Source organism: Pan troglodytes, chromosome 22 (genome assembly GCF_028858775.2).
Source record: "Pan troglodytes isolate AG18354 chromosome 22, NHGRI_mPanTro3-v2.0_pri, whole genome shotgun sequence".
Lineage (NCBI taxonomy): Eukaryota > Metazoa > Chordata > Mammalia > Primates > Hominidae > Pan > Pan troglodytes.
Genome location: NC_072420.2, coordinates 32775003 through 32781780, shown reverse-complemented (window position 1 = coordinate 32781780; position 6778 = coordinate 32775003). Strand labels below are relative to the sequence as shown.

At 46.7% G+C, this 6778-nt stretch overlaps 1 long non-coding RNA gene across 1 annotated transcript; it reads left to right on the top strand.

Moving 5' to 3' along the window:
* Positions 1-2844: 2844 nt before the first annotated feature.
* Positions 2845-6137, top strand: LOC107970193 (uncharacterized). The gene is made up of 3 exons (XR_001712574.4): positions 2845-3906; positions 4008-4449; positions 5414-6137. It is a non-coding gene; the product is annotated as an uncharacterized LOC107970193 (long non-coding RNA).
* Positions 6138-6778: the final 641 nt, after the last annotated feature.

The following is a 6778-nucleotide window of genomic DNA, read 5'->3' as shown; positions in this document are numbered from 1 at the left end:
ATTAAACCTCTTTTTCTTTATAAGTTACCCAGTCTTAGGTAAACTTTCTTTATCAGTAGTGTGAAAACGTACTAATACAGTCACAGAGCCAGCAGGTGCCAGAGACCCGGATCGGGTCTTCAGAGCCCTAGTCCAGATTAGATACAGCCAACTTCTCTTCCGTTGATGAAAGAGGACAAGCTCAGATGACAAAGTTAATAGCAACCTCAATCCTGGAGTTCAGCTCTGAGTTTAAACTTCCTCTTCTGCAAAATGCTCAAATAAGCAGCTGGACTGACCGGAGGAGAAGCTGTGAGCAATGGAATCGGCAAAGCCAAACCCCAGGCCCAAAAGAGACACCATATCTGCCAGAAGCCAACGTACTCTTGATTATCAACCTACTCTTGATAGCCTGAAGTTATTTGTTCCCCCTACTCTCTTTTTCCTTCTCTCTCCATATGGATTTTATAAACAAGATAAAATCAGAACTTGAAAACTAAATAGACTCTGTGAGTCCTCTGTTAACAGCCAGGGCAGCCCAGCACTGTTTTTGCAGATGTTTTGCAGGTCTGTGTCTGCAAGAGGCCAGAGGCAGGAGGTGAGGGCAGGTCAGCAAGTGCTGGAAGGTAGGGGAGATCAGTTATTGGAAGGCCATGGAAGGTGGAAGATCCTCTGAACAAACACGGCAAGAGGCCTCTGCTTCCTTATCTTTAAGTTTTATGAGCGCCACCACCACCACTGTCCTCCTTGCTCTGCCCCCGTAACCTTCATAGTATCCTGATAGCTGTCTTCCTGGTAAAGACTTCAATAAAGATCCAGTCACATGTAAGGTCGGCCCCATTCTTCTTGATTCTCAAGCACAGGCAAACAAGGTTCACCTCAGCTAATGGGAATGTACCTTGAGGTTGGGAAGGGATGGGCCAGCTTTCTTTGTTGGAGGAGGAACAAAGCTACTCTGTGTGTACCCAGAGAAGCTTTTCGGGAGGGAAGGAAAGCCTCAAAGCTGGGGGTTGTTGTAGGACTAGTGCCTGGAGTGCGTCTTGAGTTTCTTCCTATCGTACTGACTCGATGAGGATTGTACTATAAAAGGAGGCCGCAGATCAGTATCAAACTGCGAAGCCACCAGGGTATTCAGACCAACACATTCATATTTTGCTGTTTAAACCTGAAATTGTGGGAAGAGGTAAAATCAAATCTGCTATTGGATTGGCAAGTGGAGCAAGCCCACCATATGTCACGTCAGAAGATGATACCACAATTGCAGAAGCAAAGAAATAGTGTGACATGCAGTTGTAAAAACAGTCATTAAAAGACCAAGCTGGGATTTGAACGCTGCGCAGTCTGGTTAAAGAGTCCATCAGCTTAGTCAGTACACCATGGGAGCTAGAAGGCCTCACATGTACCTTTCCTGGCGTTAAGTGTTTGGACTTCAAGAGGCACAGCCAGGCCAGGGCACTAACCAGGGGGTAAAAACTGGCCCCCCTTGCTCTTAGCTTCAGCACTTGAAGGACCTAATGGGAAAATGGAGAATGGATTTGGGCCTGGTCTGGAGGCTTGGGGGCCATCCTGTAAGCTGTATTTCTCAAAGGGCCGCCTGAAGTAGAATCACTCTGGGGGATTGTTAAGATGCAGACTTCTGGACCCGGACCCATAGATTCAGAACTTTGGAGGGTAGAACTCTGAGAGGCTGCATTTTTAACAAACTCTTCCTACCCCATACCTCCCACACCCCCTACAGTGACACTGATACATAGTCAAGCTGAGAAGGACCAAGTTGACTGCCTGCTCCCAGTTCACCGTTCTGACTTCACATTGCTCCTTCCAGGGGCCGGGAGCAGGGCATGTGGGTAATCGAGTGACATTTGATAACATACAGCTCTTTTATTTATTACAAAGCAATTGTCATCCACATAGATGACTGTGCTCTTTGGGATGCATATTATAGTTAAGAGAAACAGAACAAACGGGAGATACATATGTACAGATAGATGTTAGGTAGATATAGATCGATAGGTAGGTAGGTAGAGATAGATACAGATCTCTGTCTGTCTATCTGTCTGTCTATCTATCATCTATCTAAAGAGATTTATTTTAAGGACAGAGCTTCTGCAATTATGGAGGCCGTCAAGTCCAAAATCTGTAGGTTAGGTCAGCAGGCTAGAAACTCAGGCAAGAGTGTGATCCTCTAGTCTTGAGGCAGAATTCTTCTCTAGGAAATGTCAGTCTTTCCTCATGAGGCCTCTTCCAACTGATTGGGAGTGGGCCATTCACAGTATTGAGAATAAGCTCCTGTACTTAAAGTCTCCTGATTGTAGATGTTAACCACATTTACAAAATATGTTCACAGCAACATCTAGATCCGTGTTTGATGAAATAACTAGGTACTAGAGTCTCATCAGATTGACACATAAAACTAACTGTCACAGAACATTTCTTAATTGGTTAACCTACTTACCCAAGGTAGCACTGTAGGGAAAGAACATTCGTTGAATAACACGCATGTTATTCAACGAGGTAACTCTACAGTTTATGGTAAAAACTGGCTTCAAAGAAAATTCAAAGAACCCATGTCTGCTGCCACAGAGAATCTTCCTTAAGCTACCCAAGGCATAGGGTCGCTTCAGTAATGAGAATCCCAGGTTCAATAAGCAGTGACCTCTCATAATCCTAAGGGGTTTTCTGTCTTATCCAGTCTCCTGGCAGCCCCGAGCACTGGCCTCATAATGAACACTTTAATTAAGATGGATGTTTGTAAGTACCAAAGGGAAGGAAAGTTGTGCCTTAATTACTTTGACTCCAATCAAATAATTTTCCTAGGTGTGCCTCTCTTCTTACTGAGAATTTTAAGAGACAAAGAGATGAGGGATGGGGGGAACCTCAGTTTAGGGAAGATTCATGTATTCATGTAGGTTGGGGTTCACAACATGGCACCCACAGATTTCCTGGGCATTCTTGCTATTACATATTAAATGTGAATAGGTGTCTTTTGTTATGTGGGCAAGATCCACACTTTCATTGGATTGTCAAGGAGGTCACTGACTCCCAAATAGGTTGAAAACCTTATTGAGTTTGGGAAGATAATACCCTATCATTTACAGGGCAGCAAGGTGGCTGACCCATGGTCATAGGAATTTTATAGATTAACAATATTTGCTTTAAGCTGATGACTTCCAAGTGAGCACTAATTAGCCCAGTAGGTTGAAAAGCCATTCCTGATGTCCATTTTTCAAGTGGACAGGCTTTTCTGTCTGAGACAGGAGGCTCCCAGGCTGGCCTGGCAGAGGGCTCTGCAGCCACTCAGCCTGAGTTCAGATCCCAGTTCTTATTAGCTGTGTGACCAGGGTGCCTTCCCAGCCCTCTCTGCACCAGTTTCTTCTTCTGTAAAATGGGAACAATGATAGTAGCACCTACCTTGCAGGTGTTAACTCTAAGTGAGTTAACACATATAAAGTGAGTTGAGCAGTACTTGGCACAGAGTGGGAGTTTTGACTAAGTTTGGGGATACATAGGGGTAGTCCCAGGAATTTGTATTTTAACAGGCTCTCCTGGTGATTCCATCTGCAGGTGTTATCTAACCACACTATGTCAAGACCCAGCGAAACTGAACTTGCCTATTCACAGTGCAGGGCCCTGCTTTGTAAGTTAACACTCGCCATGCAAAGAAATACCTGGTGAGCTCCTGATCCCTGATGCTGGTGCCCTCTGGAGAGCCAGCTGGGCATGGCCAGCTGTGAGCAGGAGGGAATGATGTCCTGGCCCTGCCTGGCCCTCTTGGCAGGGCTTCTTCAATGGTAGAATGCAATCCAAATGTTTCCTGGCAACATGGTGGCAACAGAGGTGATGGGCGGAGCATCTTGGCCAGGATACAGAGCCGCCTGCAGGTGCAGCTCCCACCCGCCGTCCTGCCGCAGGAACAGGTGTCTCCAGGTGCCTCCTCTCTCCCTCTGCCCCCCAGCTCTCCTCCCTGATCCTGATTTCTCTCCCTTCAACTTTTTACTGAGGTTTTCCCCTCTCTGCCCAAATTACAGTGGCTCCAGGGAACATTTAGATTCCAAATTGTCCCAGAAGCTTGATGGTCTCTCCGTTCTGGTTTATGGCAGCCTGTAGGTAGGTGACGCTTCCCAACACCACAAGTTGGCCAGAGCCAGGCCCTGACAAAAAGATGATCTGCAGAAGAGCCCACAGCAAACAGCCGGGTCCACAGGGAGCAGCATCGGTTCACGGCGGGCAAGAGTGTGGCCTCACGTCTGGGAAAGGTGGAAGGTTGAGAACTAGGACCAAGACAGGCCCCGACTGGAAGAACAGAGGCAAGTAGGCAGGAAGAGGGAGGAGAGGATCCTTGTCAGAGGAATCAGGGTCGCGATCCATCTGGAGGGACTTAATTGTCCCCAGCCCTCAGCTCAGCATTGCTCGTGAAAATGGAGGCTGCCCCTCAAGTGGACATCGAGTGGCTGCAACTGCTAGAAGGAGGTAACACACAGGAGTCAGGACCCCATTAGGACATAGCCCAGGGACAGCTGGGGTTGTTTTGTGTTTTTCCGGTTTGTTTGGATTTTTTTTTTCTTGAGACAGTCTTGCTTCATCACCCAGCCTGGAGTGCAGTGGCACGATCTCAGCTGACTGCAACCTCTGCCTCCTGGGTTCAAGCAATTCTCATGCCTCAGCCTCCCAAGTAGCTGGAATTACAGGCGCCCGCCACCATGCCCAGCTAATTTCTGTATTTTTAGTAGAGACAGGATTTTGACTTGTTGGTCAGGCTGGTCTCAAACTCCTGGCCTCAAGTGATCCGCCTGCCTCAGCCTCCCAAAGTGCTGGGATTACAGGCATGAGCCACCACTCCTGGCCAAGGGGAGCTGTTTCACAAGCAAGTCACAAATTCCAGGAATGGCAACTACCACCATTAAATTTGGAGGCACTTAGTAGGTGTCAGACATACTGTTAGACCCTCTATACCAACCCCATAAACTAAGCTTCAATGTCAGAAGCAGAAGAGCTCCAATAGTTAGGAGTGAGGACTCTGGAGCCAAAAAGTCTGGTTCAAAACCCAGCTCTGCCACTTGCTAGCTATGTGACTTTGGGCTCATTTCTTAATTTCTCTGATCCTCAATTGCCCATCTGTAAAATGGGTAAGACAAAAGGAGCTCCTGCCTCAGCTGTTGTGAAAGTAAATGAGATGATTCATACAAAGCGCCAAGCATAGTACCCAGCACCTAGGAAGGAAACAGAACAATGCTGCTGTCACAGGGTCATTCTTGCTATTATTATTCCTTTTGCTTGGGTTCTCAAGGCTGAGCTCACATGGCCCTGTCAGGGGAGGAAGAGGAGCAGAGAGGTAGGCAAATTGGTGCTCCTTGAACCCATGGGATCTGAGCCCCCAGAAAAGAAACTGCTTTAAACAATATCTTATGTCTGTTTCCCTCTGCCCATACTTTAGAGACGTCAGGAACACACTGCAAACCGCCTTTCACATTTCACACCTCCAGGCAATAGAAACAGCCGGACTTTCCTGAATATTCTTCCATGAAGACTGCAGAAGACAAGGGTCTTTCTTTGGGAAATAACAATAATACTTCACTAGAATGTCAATAATAATTAAGCTGGGGGTGTATAGGGAAGAAATAAAAGCAACATCCCTCAAGGCTTATATTACTTCTAATGTGCAAATCTTTGCACATGTGACCTCTCTGCCCCGGTGTGCTATTGATGTACACCCATCAAGGCTTAAGGTAAAGAACCACCACACCCGATTATATGTGTAATGTGGCTGCACCCTTTTGGGCTGAGGGCAAAAAACATCTTATGCAAATATCATCATTGCGCAAAGGCAAATGTAAATGTATAGGGAGAAGGGGCTCTTTGGGGATGGGCGGTCATGCTGGTGGATGTGAGGAAACAGCAAAATAACTGAAAGGAAAGAGAAGACATCTGAATGAGGTCTTCAGAGTTAGGACACGCAAAGGCTGGCACCTGGTGCATGGCGATGGATACGTTACAGGATGGGATGAAAGGGGGAATGATGATGGGTCAGACACACTGATCCATCATGAGGAAGGACCATGAGCCTGGGAGAGCAGGTTGCTTCAGGGTTGACCCCCCGGGCTGCCATTTCCCAGGGTGATTTTGAGCAGGTGCCTACTTAACTTGGCAATGCCTTAGAAACCTAGCCCAGAAAGACTTTATACATGATTCTGTTCATCTATATACAAAATGAGTATAATTGTAATAATATTTATAAATAAACATATGCATAAAGCATATGCACTCATTCTTCCCCAATCCCTCATGCCCAGGTACGTCATAGGTACTTAGGAAATGCTGGTTTAGTCTATGTTTAGGTTTAGCAGGTAGGTCCAGGGTTGCAGTCCCAAGGAGACAGCCCCTGCTATTCATCCTCTAGCATAGCGTACAAGTAAAATGTCTATTGGCCACAAGCAATTTCAGACTGTGAATTCCTGGAGGACAGGGAGGGGCTGTGTGTCATGGTTGAGATCCCACATTGTCCACACAGTAAATATTTAAATGAATAATATGGCAGAGTGGAAACCAGCAAGGGGAGTTCATAGCCAGCCAGGGTGGTGGCCAAGGCTCTGGTCTCTGGGAGACAGATGATAAGACACGTCTCTGAAAATCTCTGGGTAACAGGATCTGTTTCCACACGTAGTTGGGGGCGGTGGCTGAAGGGAGCATCTCCTAGAAGGTCCAGCGCCATTCTTCAACGAAGCACTCTGGAACTTATGCGAGTGCCTGAGAGACAAAGACACTTGCCACCTCTCCCCAACCTAGGTTGATAATTCAGCTT